At 48.1% G+C, this 17,664-nt stretch overlaps 1 protein-coding gene across 6 annotated transcripts in view; it reads left to right on the forward strand.

The window, feature by feature from the left end:
- MRAP2 (melanocortin 2 receptor accessory protein 2) overlaps positions 1-17,664 on the forward strand; it is a 452,653-nt gene that overhangs the window by 324,060 nt on the left and 110,929 nt on the right. The window contains exon 1 of one of the 6 annotated variants that reach the window (XM_068281591.1): positions 9,339-9,383. The exons of the other annotated variants lie outside the window; for them this stretch is intronic. The gene's annotated coding sequence lies outside the window, so the exon portion shown is untranslated. Of the gene's footprint in view, positions 1-9,338; positions 9,384-17,664 lie in introns of those variants that run through there. 6 annotated transcript variants of the gene reach the window in all.

The raw sequence follows: 17,664 nt of genomic DNA on the forward strand, positions 1-17,664 counted from the left end.
TTCATATGTGAGCTGATGGGATAACCTCAGGAAAAATATCAATGGGCATCAAAAGCCTCTCTCTCTTTGCACCTTCCTGTTCCTACCTGGTTGGTAGATAGGAGGCATCAGAAATGTCACTCACACTGTCACACAGCTTCTCCTTTCTCTTTCCCATCTTTCTGTGTCCCCTCCAGTGCTCTGGCCAGGTGCAGATGGAGTCTGGAGAGGGCAGAGTCTGGAAGCTCAGTACTGCTCTGTTCTGGAACTAAGAAGTGATTGTTGGGAACAGAGCCATATCAATCTGCTCTGAGTGAGAAGATTAAGAAATATTCCCCTCCCCCTTGCATGCCCTCCTTCTTCAACCAGCCTTGGTGTGGAGTGGGTGAGGGGGTTTGGGGTGACGACAATGCAGGGTCCAGTGGGATGTAATAAGGGAAAAATCAAATAAAAAAACACAGGCAGCCAGGATCAGCAGGCCCCCTAGTGGCCATGAGCCCCATAGCAAATGCTATGCCTGCTACAGTGGTTCCTACGCCACTGTCACATGTCACTCCAGGTACACTTTAATCTGTCTAAAATGATAGTAAAGTGTTCCTTATAGAGCTTGTTGAATGAAAGTGTTTACCCTCTGCACTTTACTTATGCAGGAAGATAACTTTGAATCACTTTGTACATTTGGGCATTCTGAATTCCAAAGTGTGCGCCAAACAACAAACTGCTGCCTAGGGATGATCAATGCTCCTAAAAGAATGTAATTTGCAAAGGGAATTCATGGAATAATGCTTGACTGATCTAGCTTCTATCCCTATGACCAATCACATTACAACTCGAGTCTATCCAAAGTCTTTTATATGTATTTCTCCCTCATTATAATCCACATGGACCAATTGCATCTTTGAAGAAAGCAGTAAAAGTCATAGCAGTAGGCAGTGGAGGACACAGCCAGCAGTGGGCCCCTGTGCAAAATTGCAATTGTGGGCACCTATGTGCACCTAGGTGCGCGAAGTGCGCCGAGGCAAAAATGGGCGTGGCTGTAACCTGCTGCGCGCAAAAGATGGGTGTGGATAGAACCTGCAAAATGGATGTGGCAATGACCAGATGAGGGCGGAGCTAACTAATTTAAAGTGAACCCGGGGTGAGAGTGATATGGAGGCTGCCATATTTATTTCCTTTTAAACAATACTAGTTGCCTGGCGGCACTGCTGATCTATTTGGCTGCGGTAATAAACTGAATTACACCAGCATCAAGCATGCAGCTAATCTTCTCAGTTCTGACAATATTGTCAGAAATCCCTGACCTGCTGCATGCTTGTTTAGGGTCTATGGTTGAAAGAATAAGAGGCAGAGGACCAGCACGGCAGCCAGGCAACTGGTATTGCTTAAAAGGAGAGAAATATGGCAGCCTCAATATTATTCTCACCTCAGGTTCCCTTGAAAAGTGCAACGCAAAGACAGTGGGCCCAAGTTTTAAGGACTCTTTCCCCAGAAAATTCACATAATTGTGCAGGTTTTCTCAAGAAAATACACATAATGTGAGCAGATTTGCCCAGAAAATACGTGCAATCTTGTCGGCAGATATGCCCAGAAAATACATGCAAACATGTTGGCAGATATGCCCAGAAAATACGTGCGATCATGTCGGCAGATATGTCCAGAAAATATGTGCAATCATGTCGGCAGATATGCCCAGAAAATACGTGCAATCATGTCGGCAGATTTGCCCAGAAAATACGTGCAATCATGTCGGCAGATTTGCCCAGAAAATACATGCAATCATGTGGCAGACCTGCCCAGAACATACACCTGCTAATATAAATAAAAAAAAAAAACCATTTACTCACCTGCAGCAGCAGACCTCCTGTCCCAGCCTCCATCCGGCACGCAGCTCCCATGGGTGGTTGGGTGGGTAGGTAGGTAGCCGGGTGGGGTAGGTAGGTAGGTAGCCTGGTGGGTGGGTAGGTAGGCAGCCTGGTGGGTGGGTAGGTAGGTAGCTTGGTGGGTGGGTAGCCGGGTGGGTAGGTGGCCTGGTGGGTGGGTAGGTAGCCAGGTGGGTAGGTAGCCGGGTGGGTGGCTGGGTAGCCGGGTGGGTAGGTAGCCTGGTGGGTGGGTAGGTAGCCAGGTGGGTAGGTAGCCTGGTGGGTGGGTTGGTAACTAGCCCGGTAGGTAGGTAGCCTGGTAGGTAGGTAGCCTGGTGGGTGGGTAGCCGGGTGGGTGGGTAGGTAGCCTGGTTGGTGGGTAGGTAGCCGGGTGGGTGCCTGGGTAGGTGGGTGGGTGGGTAGGTAGGTAGTCTAGTGGGTAGGTAGCCAGGTGGGTAGGTAGCTTGGTGGGTAGGTAGGTAGCCTGGTGGGTGGGTGGTTAGGTAGCCGGGTGGGTGGTTAGGTAGCCGGGTGGGTTGGTAACTAGCCCGGTAGGTAGGTAGCCGGGTGGGTGGTTAGGTAGGTAGCCGAGTGGGTAGGTAGGTAGCTAGCTGGTTGGGTGGGCAGGTAGCCGGGAAGGTAGCTATCCGGGTGGGGGGCCCGACTCCTATCCTCCCTCCCTCACCTTGGGGGGCCCCCCTCTCGGTATGCGCGGCGGGAGAGCCGAGCGGCAAATACAGGAAGTCTCCAGGGTTCCAGCAGGCGCTAGAGGCTCAGCCACTTGGTCTCCTCTGTATCCTCTCCTCTGTATACTGCTCGCTACTTCCTGGTTTAGTAACGAGCAGTATACAGAGGAGAGAAGACAGTGGAGACCAAGCGGCTGAGCCTCTAGCGCCTGCTGGAACCCCGGAGACTTCCTGTATTTGCCACTCAGCTCTCCCGCAGCATGAGGGGGGGCCCCGAGGTGAGGGGGGAGGATAGGAGTCGGGGCCCCCCAGTAAAAGAAATATTAATATAAAAAAAAAACAGCAATACTTAATGGGCCCCTGAAGCAACAGAACTTCAGGGGCCCTCGTGCGGCTGCACGGCCGTATGTCCGCACCTGGCAGTAGGTCCTGATGGTGGTATAGGTAGTGATGCAGTCTGCACATATCTCACTAATATAATATTATAAATGCAAAAGTTTGGATGTTTGTTACACAATCACGCAACAATGGTTGCACGGATTTGAATGAAATTTGGCACACATATAGTACGTTACCTGGAATAACATATAGGATACTTTTTATCCCCATAACCAAAAAGTGGGCTGAGACAAATACAAATTTCACTGGGAAAATGTAAACTGCAGCTATTCTTAGGCCCCATTCACACTTGAAAATCACAAAACGCTAGCGATTTTGCTAGCATTTTGCTCAGGCAATTTTAGGCGATTAATGCCAAAAATCGCCATTCACACTTGGGGCGATTTTCCGCGATCACGATTAGCGTTTCTGTAGCACTAAACGCGATTGCCGCAAAATCGCCTGAAAATGGTGCAGGATACTAATTTTTTGGGAGCGATTTGAGTTAATCGCAAATCGCCCAAGTGAGAACGGGCCCATAGGTTTCTATTGCACTAGCGCTTTGAAAAGCGCTAGCGCTTGAGCGTTTTGCCGAAATCGCCGGCAAAATGCTCAGGTGTGAACGGGGCCTTACACTGTTTATGGTAGGGTTCTCAAACTTTGCACAGTTGATCACTGGGCGACTGGGATTAATAATCAGAAAAGTGGGTGGAGCCTACAAAAGCCAATCCAAATTCACCTATTGATTTAATACATACCTGGGCAGCGCCGGGTCTTCAGTGGGCGAAGACAAATACAAATTTCACTGGGAAAATGTAAACTGCAGCCATTCTTACACTGTTTATGGCAGGGTTCTCAAACTTTACTAAAGGCTCGTACACACGTCTGATGAAAGGCAACGACCAGGGCCGGCCCGCCCATGAGGGGTGAAACTTTTGCCTCAGGCGGCACTTCTGGGTGGGTGTGGGAGGCCGCCCGAGCTGGAGGGGATAGCGGGCAGGAAGGGGTTATTGGGCCTAGCGGCCGGGAGAGGGGTCGGACCCCCCCTCCCTCACCTGTGTCCCCCGTCCTCTGCTCCCCTCCAGCTTTAAAGAGTTAAGTTGCCGCCGCTATTGTAAGAGGCACGGGCGGGGATCACTCACCTCTTCCGCGTTCCAGCGTGCGCTCCACTGACGTCACTTCCTGCTACGCCGCCCACTGTATTGTAAGTGGACGGCGTTACAGGAAGTGACGTCAGTGGAGCGCACATTGGAACGCGGAAGAGGTGAGTGATCCCCGCCCGTGCCTCTTACAATAGCTGCGGCAACTTAACTTTTTAAAGCTGGAGGGGAGCGGAGGACGGGGGACCCAGGTGAGGGAGGGGGGGGGGGTCCGACACCCCTTCCCGCCGCTAGGCCCAATACCCCCTTCCTGCCCGCTAACCCCTCCAGCTCGGGCGGCCCCCCACGCCCACGGACGGAGGGGGGGCTTTAATTTCTTCAAAGTTTGCCTCAGGCGGCAAAAAGTCTAGGGCCGGGCCTGGCAACGACGCGTCACCTCCCGCTGGGCGGGTTTTCAGCAGACAGTACAGCGTGTGTACAGTCTGTCGGTGGACTGATAAGGCTGTTTCTCAGTGATCGCTCAGAAACAGCCTTAGCAGTCCACCGACAGACTGTACACACACTGTACTGTCTGCTGAAAACCCACCCAGCGGGAGGTGACGACAGAGCCGTCAGTACCTTTCATCAGACGTGTGTACGAGCCTTTAGTCTACACAAGAGAAAAGGGGTTAACAATGCTTGAGAGGATTATTAGAAAATGTGTGTACAGTTATCTTAAAAAGTTTAACCAATGCATGTAAGATTCTCAATGGTCCAGACTGTGGACCCATGGGAAGCTCCGACCGCAGGTTTAAAGATGCTTTACCAGGGTCCTCTGTATTTTAGAGCGGCAGAGACCCTGCTAGAAGGGGGTGGGTAGTTGTGACGGTGTCGGCGCTGTAGGGGCAACTTGTGATGGGGCTGGGCACTGGGCAAAAGCACACTCCTTATTTAAGGATGCTCCCAAACCACCATGAGTCCTCCCGTTACCTATCTCCTCCATGCACAGAGGTAGTGGCCCCCACCTCTAATGCTGAATACACACCATGCGTTTCCGCGTTCGATGCGTCCGTCGATACTCGTCGATTCGATTATTTCCGACATGTCCGATTCACGTTTCGATGGATCATTAGGTCGATTTGCCATACTTTACATGGCAATCGACCTAAAAATCATCGAAATGCGCTCGGAAATGCCCGGAAATAATCGAATCGACGCGTATCGACGGACGCATTCGACGCGGAAACGCATGGTGTGTGTTCAGCATAACACATAGAGCTGGGGATGAGCCCCTTGCCCATGATTCCATGATATGGACTGAGCTTTGTATGAGAGGGGAAGGCTTTGTCACCATGTGGGCTGGTATAGTTTAGTTTAGTGGAGCCCCATCCTGACACGACTATGCCTGCATAGGTGAGATGTATTTAATAAGTGATTTACTTTTCTAATTTATTTATTTTACTTTTTTTAAATAATAAAGCTGAAGAATTGCAGAGCTCTGAACTAGGGCACGTGTCACCCCTGAATGGCATTACATGTGATTTTACATTGCACAAATTCCATCAAGCTTCTCAATAACTGTGACCCAGGCCTAAAGGTGGCCACTACCGATAGGAAACGATCATTCGACGATAATGATTATTTGCATGAACGATCGGAAATTAAGGTTTGAGACCGCTAACGGACAAAAATATCCAAATCAATCCAATTAGATTCATGGGATTGATCTGAAAATCGCATCGATTAAATTGATCTGATATGATTGGCTAGGAGATTTTCATCTGTTAGTGGTCTCAAACATTAATTTCCGATCGATCATACAAATAATCGTTTGTTAAACGATCGTTCAGCAAATAGTTTCGTTAGTGCTCACCTTAAAGGGAACCTTAACTCAAAAAAAAACCTCATGAGTTTCACTTACCTGGGGCAACTACCAGCCCCCAGCAGCCATCCTGTGCCCTCGCAGTCACTCATCGCTCCTCTGGTCCCCTGCTGCCAGCTAGTTTCGTTTTTGCCGACTGGGACTTTTTACGCATTCCCGCTGGTGCAGGAAGCTATCGCGAACATTAAGAAGTACATTTTTACGTGTTACAGGTGCAATGCGTAAAAATATACTTGTTAATGTCCGCGATAGCTTCCTGCACCAGCGGGAATGGGTAAAAAGGTACGCATGGCGGCCGGCCAACTCCCAGTTGGCAAAAACAAAACTAGCAGGCAGCAGGGGACCAGAGGAGCGATGAGTGACTGCGAGCGCACAGGATGGCGAGCAGGGGGCTGGTAGATGCCCCAGGTAAGTGAAACTCATGGTTTTTGTGGATTCACAGTGGTGTGCTGCATAATGCGCACGTTTAAATGTGTGTGGACTGCAACTGGACATAGCTTGCATGCAAAGAGTTAACGCAATCAGGTTCAACATAGAGATGTGCGCAGCTCCATAAAATTCTTTGCGAAGTGAGTTGACTCAACTGATGCACTGTGAGCCCACTAGGAATTTCTGCAGTGCTTTAAAATTGCCACAGCGTTGTGTGCAGCGATTCTTATTACGATTGCAGTTCCCAGAGGTTAAAAGCGCTTTACTGAAAACTGTACAGCGCTTCCGATGAGCTGTTTTTTTTTTTTTTTCCCAAAACACTTTACTATACTTACTAGGTGTCTGGTTCCATCCGTAGCCCCACCCCCTAAAGGAAGAGGTCGTAGGTGCTTCTCTAGGACCAATCAGAGAAGCACCTGTGACCTCTTCCTTTGGGGGGTGGGGCTACAGATGGAAGCCAGAAATATGGACACCCGGTAAGGGCTCTTTCACACTAGAGGCTGTGGTAGAAAAGGCTAATGGGCTGCCTTTTGCTGTCAGCTTTTTTGTATCCTTTCCATAGCGTTTTCAAAGCTTTTTCATAGCGTTTTACAGCTCATATGAAAACGTCCTTTTTTTTTTCTTTGAAAAGGAAGTCAACAAGTCAGCTGTGAAACTCTTTAAAAAAAGCTGTAAAAACGCTGTGCCTTTTCCATTGACTATCATTGAAACGCGAAAAGCCGACGTCGGCTGTAAAAAGCTTTAAAAAAGCTCCGGGGAGCTTCAAACAGCAACTCCCCAAAAAGCTGCTGTGTGAAAGGTAAAATGAAAGTCTATGGACTTTCATTTTACCTTGAAAAACTATGGTCTTGGCTGTAAAACGCCGAAACTAGCCTCTATTGTGAAAGAGCCCTAAGTATAAATATCTTTATTTAAAAATTGTCAGTCACTCCCCCCCCGATCGCTACAAAATAGCTTTTCAAAGTGATTTTTGCAGTGCTACTATATACAGCGCAAAATGCTGCATGTCCTGCGATTGTGATTACCCCTAATCGCAATTACACTAGTGGGGTTCCCACCACTCACTTTCACTGGCAAAGACTTTTTGGGGATTGCCTGTGATTGTCGCCAATCCCAAAACTCTTTCAAAAATGCCCTATGGGTCCCAGCCCCTTAAGGTGAACCTAAACCAATGACGTTTACTTACCTGGGGTTTCGACCAGCCCCCTACTGCCGTCCTGTGCCCCCGCCAGTCCTCTAGGATCCTCCGTTCTCCTGCCGCGACTAAGTTGCGTTCTTCACCGATCGGGAGTTGGAGGGCCACTGCACCTGCGCGGCTCTTGCTATGCGTGGTTTAGCTTGCATTCCCGTCCGCAATAGTCTTGCACATGCGTGCTAAACTACGCGTGGCGAGGAAGCAGTGGCCTGCCGACTCCTGGTCAGCGAAAAACAAAAATTAGCCGCTGCAGGAGAGCGGAGGATCCTAGAGGACTGGCGCGGGCACAGGACGGCTGTGGGGGGCTGGCCGAAGCCCCAGGTAAGTAAATGTTATTGGTTTAGGTACACTTCTAAAAACTACAAACACATTGGGCTCTATTCATAAAACCTTACCGCAAGTTTTCCGCTCAAAACAGCGGATTTTCCCGTCCATTTAGCAAAGTGGGCATTCATAAAAGCTGTTCCCGCATGAAAATCTACAATCCCCCAGCAGAGCGAGAAATTTCCGCCTTCTCCAGTGTTTTTCTAGATTTATCTAGAAAAAAGTAACAAAATGTCCATTCATAAAGATTAGAGGAAGCGGTATGTGGACGGGAAATACCGCTTCCTCTGATTTTGCGGATTACATACAAGTGAATGGGACAGACCTCCCAGAGAGAGCAGTGCACGGAGGGACTCTGCCGGCTGAAGTGTTTCCGCATGCCTTCCGACAGCTTACCGCCAGCTTTCAGCGGGAGATCTCCGCTCTTGCATCGCAGCTTTCAAGATTTCTTTGAATGACCACCCAGAAGTGTAAAATACCGCTGCGGTATTTTACCTCCAGGATTTTTTCCGGCTCAGAAGTTTTATGAATAGAGCCCATTATGGGCTCTATTCATAAAACCTTACCGCAAGTTTTCCGCTCAAAACAGCAGATTTTCCCGTCCATTTAGCAAAGTGGGCATTCATAAAAGCTGTTCCCGCATGAAAATCTACAATCCCCCAGCAGAGCGAGAAATTTCCGCCTTCTCCAGTGTTTTTCTAGATTTATCTAGAAAAAAATAACAAAATGTCCATTCATAAAGATTAGAGGAAGCGGTATGTGGACGGGAAATACCGGTTCCTCTGATTTTGCGGATTACATACAAGTGAATGGGACAGACCTCCCAGAGAGAGCAGTGCACGGAGGGACTCTGGCGGCTGAAGTGTTTCCGCATGCCTTCCGACAGCTTACCGCCAGCTTTCAGCGGGAGATCTCCGCTCTTGCATCGCAGCTTTCAAGATTTCTTTGAATGACCACCCAGAAGTGTAAAATACCGCTGCGGTATTTTCCCTCCAGGAGTTTTCTCGCAACAACTTTTTTATGAATAGAGCCCTATATGTTGTATAATGTGCACAGCGTGAACCCAGCCTTCCATTAAAAGTCAAAGCAACACACATAGGGCTTTTGATTCACTAAACTGTGCTAACTCATAGCATGACCGCGCAATCGCGAATTTCCGTGCGCAATCGTGAATTTTTGTACGCAAGTGCTAGCGCAGCCATGCTATGAATTAGCACGGTTTAGTGGATCAAGCCCATAGTGTGAAGTTGTGAACAACATTATATGAGATTAGACATTCAGTTGTACTGCTAGAACTGCAAACAAGGCAAACGTGACATACAGTATTTGTTGACGTTTTCTGGAGAACATATTTATAAAATAAATAATAAAAGGAGAAACACGACTTCACGAAAGTTCTCGGTGCAGCAGGCTTCAGCTTCAGTAATCACAATAATTTGGCAGCATTGGAATAGCTCTTAATGAACACCCCTTCTCTGACTAGATGCATTAGTACTGCGCATGCGTCGTTGGATTCTCGGCACAGAAGGCTTGCGGTGAGACTGTGCCAGTTCTCCGGAGCAGCGCAACACGGTGAGTAGCTATGCTGTGCTGGTGGCTAGCGGTTTAGGAATACTGCTGGCCACATATCCTCAGACTCCCGTCTGTATCACTATTTGTTGTCTATGTTCATTCTAGTTGTAAGCCGACGTGATTTTACGTGGAATGCATGATGAGGATGTTCAATCGCAGATCTTACAAAAGTTCATGCTTTGATTTATTTTCATCATCGGACGTAACTGTTGATCTCAGGAATGATAAAGTTATATCATTGATGCTTTGTTTTTTGCATACGTGTATCCTATGGAAAGAAAAAAACCTGTTATACAAAGGCTAAAGGGAATAGTTGTAAATGCGTATTTATATTGACTTTTCTGCCTTTCCTATACCGATGGCTTGTTACACACATAACTATTCAGCTGGTGGTGCACATTGTCAGAGCAAGTCCATTGTCAGGATCAGCGCTTAGTGCGCCAGGTCTCTCGTGGGAATACACAGCAGAGGCAGAGTGTGAACTTCACGTTGCACTCGGGATTGCCTGGAATCTATTGATTTCTCATTTCCTCGAGTTATCACGTCCTGACAGATAAGAGAGTCGGCTCAGCCAGCTGTAATAGGGAATGTCTCCACTCTCCAGCGGCTTTAATCATGTAGCTTGCCTTAAGGCCCATACTCACGAGTGACATTTGTCGCCGCAACATGCGGCGCGCGCGTGTTGCGGCGACAGGTCGCCCGTGAGTATGGGCCGCCGCACGCGCGCGCACCCCGAACTGTCGCCCGTCGCTCATGTCGCCAGGCGATTGAAACTTTCAATCGCATGGCGACAGTCGCCGCTGCCCCCCCGCCGCAACTGTTGCTAGTCCGCGTGAGTACGCGGGCTAGCGACAGCAACCTCCATGTAGGTACATGGAGCTTCCGGCGGGGGGAGGAGGAACGTCAGCGACAGCTTCCGCCTTGCCGCTGGTCCCTCTTCCGCGTGTGTACGCGGAGGGACCTGGCGAGAAGCTGTCGCCGGCCTGTCGCCCACACGCTCACGTGTGCTGGCGACAGGCCACATTTCTCGCCCGTGAGTATGGGCCTTTAGGACAGGATGCAACCCCTAGATACATCATACCGGTAGTTGCTGTTCAGAAACACTGTAGACTGTTTCAGTGTAAACCTAGTCATACACCATGCAGTGTTTTTAATATATTAGGGACTGGACACAAAAATTGATTACAAACTAGTGCCACTGCCTATCAGTTTTCATTAAAAGACTGATTGAAATGTATCTGGGAAAGACATACACAAGGCAATGTTGTTAGTAGTTTTGATGTTTCTTTTCACACTGTGCACAATTGCGTTGTAAGATCGCAACCCACTAGTGCTGAAAACTTGGGCTTTAGGTATGCGGTATGACCTTGCAATGAAGCATACAGGCATACATCAAAGGTCAGCGCAGGTTTAGAAAGTCATTGTATGTAAGGAATGGTAAATTCTTCACCACAATATATCAAATGCTCAGAGGTAGGTATCCGCCAAACATCAAAACTAGAAAAAGCTTAACAGCTCCCAACAACCCACATTATAAGGTTGTGAAATGGCTCAGGTCACAGATAACGTCCAGGGAACATCAGACGTCGTGAAGATCCAGTGGACATCCGTATGGAGGTAAAGTTTCAGGAATTTGTATAGGAAAACAAAAACGGCAATATCTAAGCGTAACCCGTTTATTTAGATAAAATTTCTTTAAAAGGCAGTAGACATAAAAACGATAACTCACATATGGGGCCCATAAACGGGGAACCCCAGAAGATTAGCGCGCATGTAATGGTCAATCGTAGATCAATAAACAATGGTGCCGCCTGGAAGGTAACGGCCTGACTTCTGAACTTTTGGACATTGTTCTTCTCAGCGGCGGTTCCATTGTCCCTTGGCGCCGATATATTTGCTACTATATAATGAAGCATACAGTACTATGAAAGTATTCTTCACCACCACTGTAAACGCACATGTTGCCCAGTGCATTCACAGCATGCTGTGCGTCACTTCATCGAAACCTACTGCACTCAGTGTGAAAAGCATCATAGGAATATAATTTATTTGCAATGTGATGATATTGTCCGCTGCGACGGAACACAATGGACACAGAGTGAAAGGACTCTAGATAGTATCTATCTGATCAAGTGTATGATCGGTGAAAAATATCATATATTGTAGACACGTTTTCAAGCGTTCCATGTTGTGATGGTGGTATTGTTTTACTCAATTTTTATTTAGAATTCTGACTCCTATTGAGTGGTGTAAAACAACCAATAGTTAGGCTTCATTTACAGTGACAAGTTGCAGTGCATTGTGTCAGATAATATAATGCGATGTGTTGCGCCAGACAATAGAAACACATTATATTGTAAAGGTATGTTCGCATTGGTACCTTAGCGGTGGAATCCATTGTTGTTCTAACTCACTGTATACAGGCTTTGAATTAACTTGTGTGTTATAATGTGCAGTGTCCATTGCAATACACACACATTATAATGCCTGCAACATGCACAGTGTGAATCCACCGTAGAGCTTGCTTGATCGGCGCTCCACAATCACAACACTGCAAGAGGAACCACCCCTATAGGTTTCCGCCTTTGCTGGCAATCAGAATGTGCTGCCAGTGGATCCAGAGCAGGATCATCCACCAGGCAACCTAGGCAGGTGCCTGGGGCCTAGTGGGTGTCAAGGGGCCCACCTGCCACCTTCTCTGACCCCTCCACTTCAGCTTACCAAAAAGACCACAAGGGGGTCCCAAATCTACTACCTTGCCTAGGGCCCCATTACATCCTAATCCATCTCTGAGTGGATCCCAGGCATTACTGTTTGATTCTCAATCAAAAAAATACCCTCTTTTTCCATTGCCTAATATATGCCTAGATAAAAGCACACAATTGGCTCTATTCACAATCAGCAGTTCAATAAAAGAATTTTGGATGGTAAAATATCTCCTGCAGTATTGTACACTTTTTTCTCAAATTCACAAAAGTTTTCCCCCTAACTTACCGAACAAACATGCCTCAATTCACAAGCCCTGGCCAGTAAGTGTCACTTACCAGCCTTCTAGCAGGGCAGCAGGCAGGCAGGGAGCTGTGTGTGTGACTCAGAGGTTTTCCGGATTGTGCATACGGTCATCCCTTTAGATGTGCTGCAGCCACCAGGGGGAGCTCTTCTATGTGCTAAAATACAAATATGCACATCTAAAGGGCTGCAGGGATGCCCGCAGAATTGCCTGCTTCTTCTGCATTGATACACTGAAAAATCCGCCGACATCCCTGTTGCATCCAATCAGCGTGAGAAGCAGGCTGCCTGGCTCTCCCCAAAGGCTATAGCCTCGTACACACGAGGCACAAATGTCTCACAAGAGACCAAAAAAAAAAAACAGCGACAGCTCGTCGCCAGGTCCCTCTGTGCAGCAGCCGTACACACGGCGCACAGAGGGACAGAGATGCGACGGAAGCTGTCGCTGAAGATTCCTCCCCCCCTGCCGGAAGCTCCGTGCATAGTGGATGGGTTGCTGTCGCTAGTCCGCATACACACGCAGTACGTGTGGCGGACTAGCGACAGCTGTTGCCGGGGATTGGCCACGTCAGCTAGCGACGGTTTGTGGCGCGCGCCTCATACACACGGGGGACCTGTCACCGCAACATGCGCGTGCCACGTGTTTGTGGCGACAGTTGTGCCCCGTGTGCATGTACCATAACTGTCAAGTTACCGCACAAAGACAGCAGGGGGAGAGCCAGTTATCGGCTGCTGTGAGCTGGAGAAAAATTATTATGGCCGGTAAATGACATGCCGAAATCTTTGTGAATTGAAATTTTTTGACATTTCCAGAGATAATTACTGCACAAGTCGGTAATTTACCTCACTAGTCAGGAACAGTGATTTTCTGTGCGCTGATGGGGTTAGTGAAATGTAACTTGGAAGGGCGATCGGTAAAATCAGCTGTTTTGAGCATTACCGAATGCAGTCATGCTTTGTGAATAGAGCCCATTTTCATTCATCAGGAATTGGGGAAGGGGGGGGGGGGCGGCGGGGGATTTTGGCAACAGATCAATACCCAATAGCTTTGTATAGTGGTCCTAATTGATTTTAAGACCCATTTCTACAGGTATCTGATTGGAATAATTAGTGCAATGCAGCAAAACAATAGCTTCTTTCTCAATCAATGTCAAGTGAGGGTGATATTGTTTATTTGCTAGATCAGCAGCCCATTGCATACTTCATGTATACCTTTTAAAAGGAAACCTAAAAAACAGTTTCACATTTACTAACTCTCTCCCCATCTGAATACTGAAGATGCTGGGGTTAGAGAAGATGGCTTAGTAGGGATCTGGGGCGGAGACTGTGAGGGTTAGTGACTGCTAGGTGTTAAAAAAGGGGTTTAGTGGGGTCTGGAGGGGAGAGACAGGGCTACTGAGAGCAGCACGGGGCATAGTGGTTAGTAAGGGGTTTATTGAGTGTCTCGAGAGGAGATACTGCGGGTGCTGGGATTTAGAAAATGGTTTATTGGGGTCTGGATGAGAGAAACTGAGTGTGCTGGGGTTTAGAAAAGGGGTTATTGGGGTCTAGAGGGGAGAGACTGAGGGTGCTGGGGGTTAGAGAGAGGGTCTTATTACTGGGGTCTACAAGAGAGCAACTCAGGGCTACTGAGGGTGTGGGGGGTCTAGAGGGGAGCTACTGAGGGATCAGAAAGGAGTTCACTGTACACATGGGTTATGCTGCATGGAGGTATGTGGGCTGGCAATGGATTGGGCATCTAGCCGGGCACTGAAGGCAATTTATAGAAAACAGGGTTTGCCCCTACAGGAGCAAAGGCTCGATTGCAGCTGGGACCTCCGTGATCTATGCTCTTTACCACTTCATGCTGCCAACTAGCAAACTATAGGCCTGATGTACAAAGCAGCTGTAAATTTGCCACCTGCCAGTAGCTCAGGGCAATTTTACCAGTACTCACGCCAGGGAATCTGTACTGTCATTTTTATTTTTTAACCACTTAACGACCGCCTAACGCCGATAAGCCACGGCAGGTCGCAAGTGGTTTCCCATGGAAACATGTCCGCTTACGGAGGGTGTCTCCGTGAACAGCCTGCGAGCCTCCGATCGTGGCTCGCAAGCTAAATGTAAACACGCGGGGAAGAAATCCTGTCTGATAGGCTGAAGCCTATTAGAGGTGGTGCAGGATGGAACTCCGTCCTACGCCGCCCAGGGGAAGGAGGGGAGGGAGGAAAGGACAAGGAGGCCGAAAATCGTTGCGGAGGGAGGCTTTGAGGAGCCCCCCCGCAAGGCGAGAATAGCCGGCGGCAATCAGACCCCCCCAGCAGGACATCCTCCTAGTGGGGAAAAAAGGGGGGAAGTCTGGTCGCCCTGGCTCTATCCTGATCTGTGCTGTGGGCTGGAGAGCCGACGCAGCACAGATCAGGTAAAAATGACCTGGTCCTTCAGTGGTACTTTTACCCATAATATAGACAACATGGAGAGGTGGTGGCGCTTCCCAAAGCAGGTGGTATCTGACTACCAGCATTGGTGTGCAGAGCCTAATTGTAGGCAGGGTACACATCTTGCATTCAAAACAGATGCTACAGCACAGGCACGCCTTCCCTCTTCTTGGGTAAGTATCTTTATATTTTGTTTATTGCCGCCTCAGGGTTCACTTTAATATGGTCTAAGGTGAAGTGGAAGACTGTCCTGCAGATAAAAATAAAGAAAAAGACCATCTGGCATGCTATCAACAATCAGCGGTGCGTTATATAGAACGGGGCAAAACATACTGCCATTCTAATAACTTTTTTCAGGGAAGGCCTTGCTTATTTCAACAATACCAAACCATGATCCGCACGTATTACAACAACATGGTTCTAGAGTAACCGAGTACAGATGCCAAAATGACCTAGCTATGATAAACCAGTAGGGAGACCCTTCTGGTCTATGTTTTCATTATACCAAAGTACAAGCAGATCAAGGCATATGTAAAGCAACCAAATATCTAAAGTGAGGATATAGAGCAAGGTAGCCTGGGGCTCCTGAAATTACAGATGTGTACAATTTTAAACCACTTGAGGACCACAGTGGTAAACCTCCCTAAAGACCAGGCTAATTTTTACTAAAATGGCCACTGCAGCTTTAAGGCCAAGCTGCAGGGGCAAACACAGCACAGGAGTGATCCCCCCCCCTTTTCCCTCACCAACAGAGCTCTCTGTTGGTGGGGTCTGATCGCCCCCCAGTTGTTTGTTTTTTTTTAAATAAATATTTACGTGTGCTTTTTTTTTTTTTTTCTTTAATGTTTACCCTTTTTTTGTTGTTTTCCCAGCAATCCCCTCCCTCTCCCCAGCCTGGCAATCGGCTGTCATAGGTTTCTGCCTATGAGAGCCGCTCGGAGACTGAAGAGGGGGCGGAGCTCCGCCCCCCCAAGAAGGAGATGTGCGCGTGATCTCCTTCAGTAGCCGGCTCCAGGACCTGACGCCAATTGGCGACGATCCTGGGGCTGCCACCACGGCCACACCCATTTGCGTGGAGCCGTCTTAGAGTAGTTTAATTGATAATTTATTACGCCACTATTTACTTAAAGAGATTCTGAAGCGAGTCTAAATTCACTATTTTAACATGTAGCCATGTTAAGAACTATAAGCCCTGCTAAACCGCCGCTATCCCACGGCAAAACGAGGGGTTTATACCCCCCAAATCCCCCCTGCAAAATCCACGACTTTCTTGGTCATGGATTTTGCTGCTCATGGAGGCAGAGCTGTCAGCTGCAGCTCTGCCTCCATGCGCGTCAATCGTCGCCTCTCCCCGCCCCTCTCTGTGAAGGAAGATTGAGAGGGGCGGGGAGAGGCGGCGATCAGCGGGGATTGAAGCGCCAAGAGGCAGAGCTACGGCCATAAGCTCTGCCTCTATGAGGAAGCGCTCCCCGCAGTTAGCTCAGGGGATTTGGGGGGTATAAACCCCTCGTTTTGCCGCGGGATAGCGGCGGTTTAGTAGGGCTTATAGTTCTTAACATGGCTACATGTTAAAAAAGTGAATTTAGACCCCCCCCCCCCCCCCGGGTTCCCTCTCAGGGCTGTTTTGGGGGTCCGGAGGGGTCTCATCCGAAGGTCTCTGATCTCTAAGAGCCTCACGCTACTTCCTGTTTAAACAGGAAATGGCGTCAGACACTGAGAGAGCAGAACCTCCGGATGAAGGTATGTATTGCTGTCCGCCGCTGCTCGGAATGTAAATGATGCTGGTGGGGAGTGTGCTAAGAGGAGAGCCCGAGGTGAGGGGGGGGGGGGAAACGTCCCCCCTCCCCGCCGATGTCCAATGCTCTCCCCTCATGTGACCCCTCTGCCCCCCCAAAACAGCCCTGAGCCCCTAACCTCCCATCCCCCCCCTGGGCTGCGTGGCTTGCTTCCCCTACTGTTACACCCATGTGTGTAGTACAGCTAAGAAATAAAACATTAGCAGCACAGATATTGTTTCCAGTGTAGGAAGAGTTAAGAAAATTCAGTTCTTTCTATGCAAAAGCGCTTTATCTGAGCTCCATGACCAAAAAAGTTGTGGACAGCACTGTCTTTTGAAGCTCTTATCTCAAATGTCTCATTGTTTGTTTATGATTTTCCTGCAGAGGAAAGTTGAAAAGGTCATTAGCTCTGCGAAATCATTTAAAATGCTGAGTGTAATGTGTAAACTGCATATATTAGAGAATGATGCAAAAAAGCTATATAACTGAAAATAAAAAGAAGAGACTCTTTTCTTTGCTACTAATGTTCTATTAATTTTCCATACTACACACAGAATTAATTATATCATCAGTTTTTGTTTTTCGCTTCAGTGTCTCTTTAACTATCACTAAGGGCTTATTGCCAGCCTGACACGTGTCATCTGTTTTTCTTGTTCTGTTATAACCTGTGCTAAATAAAGATTTGTATTTTATAAATAGATGACTGTGATCTTTCTCTGTTCGATTAAAGTGAACCTCCGGACTAAAAGTTGACTCAGCAGCACTGAAAAGGCCTGGTGTTTCTTTAACAGTATCACAGCATCAGAACTTTGTTTCTCTTATCCAAGCCTCATTTTTAGCTGCACTGAAGAAAACTGCCCGGGCTTTTTTCCCCTGATGCTGTGCAAAGCATGATGGGATTTCTGATGTTGTTGCTCTTGTTCTGCCGTTTTGGTGCAAATTTTTTTTTTTTACATTTTGAATTTGACATTTGAAGCCTAGCGTGTGCAGCTGTGAGAGGTTATCAGGACACAGGACAGTTGGAACTGTGTCTCCTGCTCCTTGTCACCTCCTTTCAACCAAAAAAATGGCTGCCCC

This window comes from Hyperolius riggenbachi, chromosome 4 (assembly GCF_040937935.1).
Source record: "Hyperolius riggenbachi isolate aHypRig1 chromosome 4, aHypRig1.pri, whole genome shotgun sequence".
NCBI classification, from domain to species: domain Eukaryota; kingdom Metazoa; phylum Chordata; class Amphibia; order Anura; family Hyperoliidae; genus Hyperolius; species Hyperolius riggenbachi.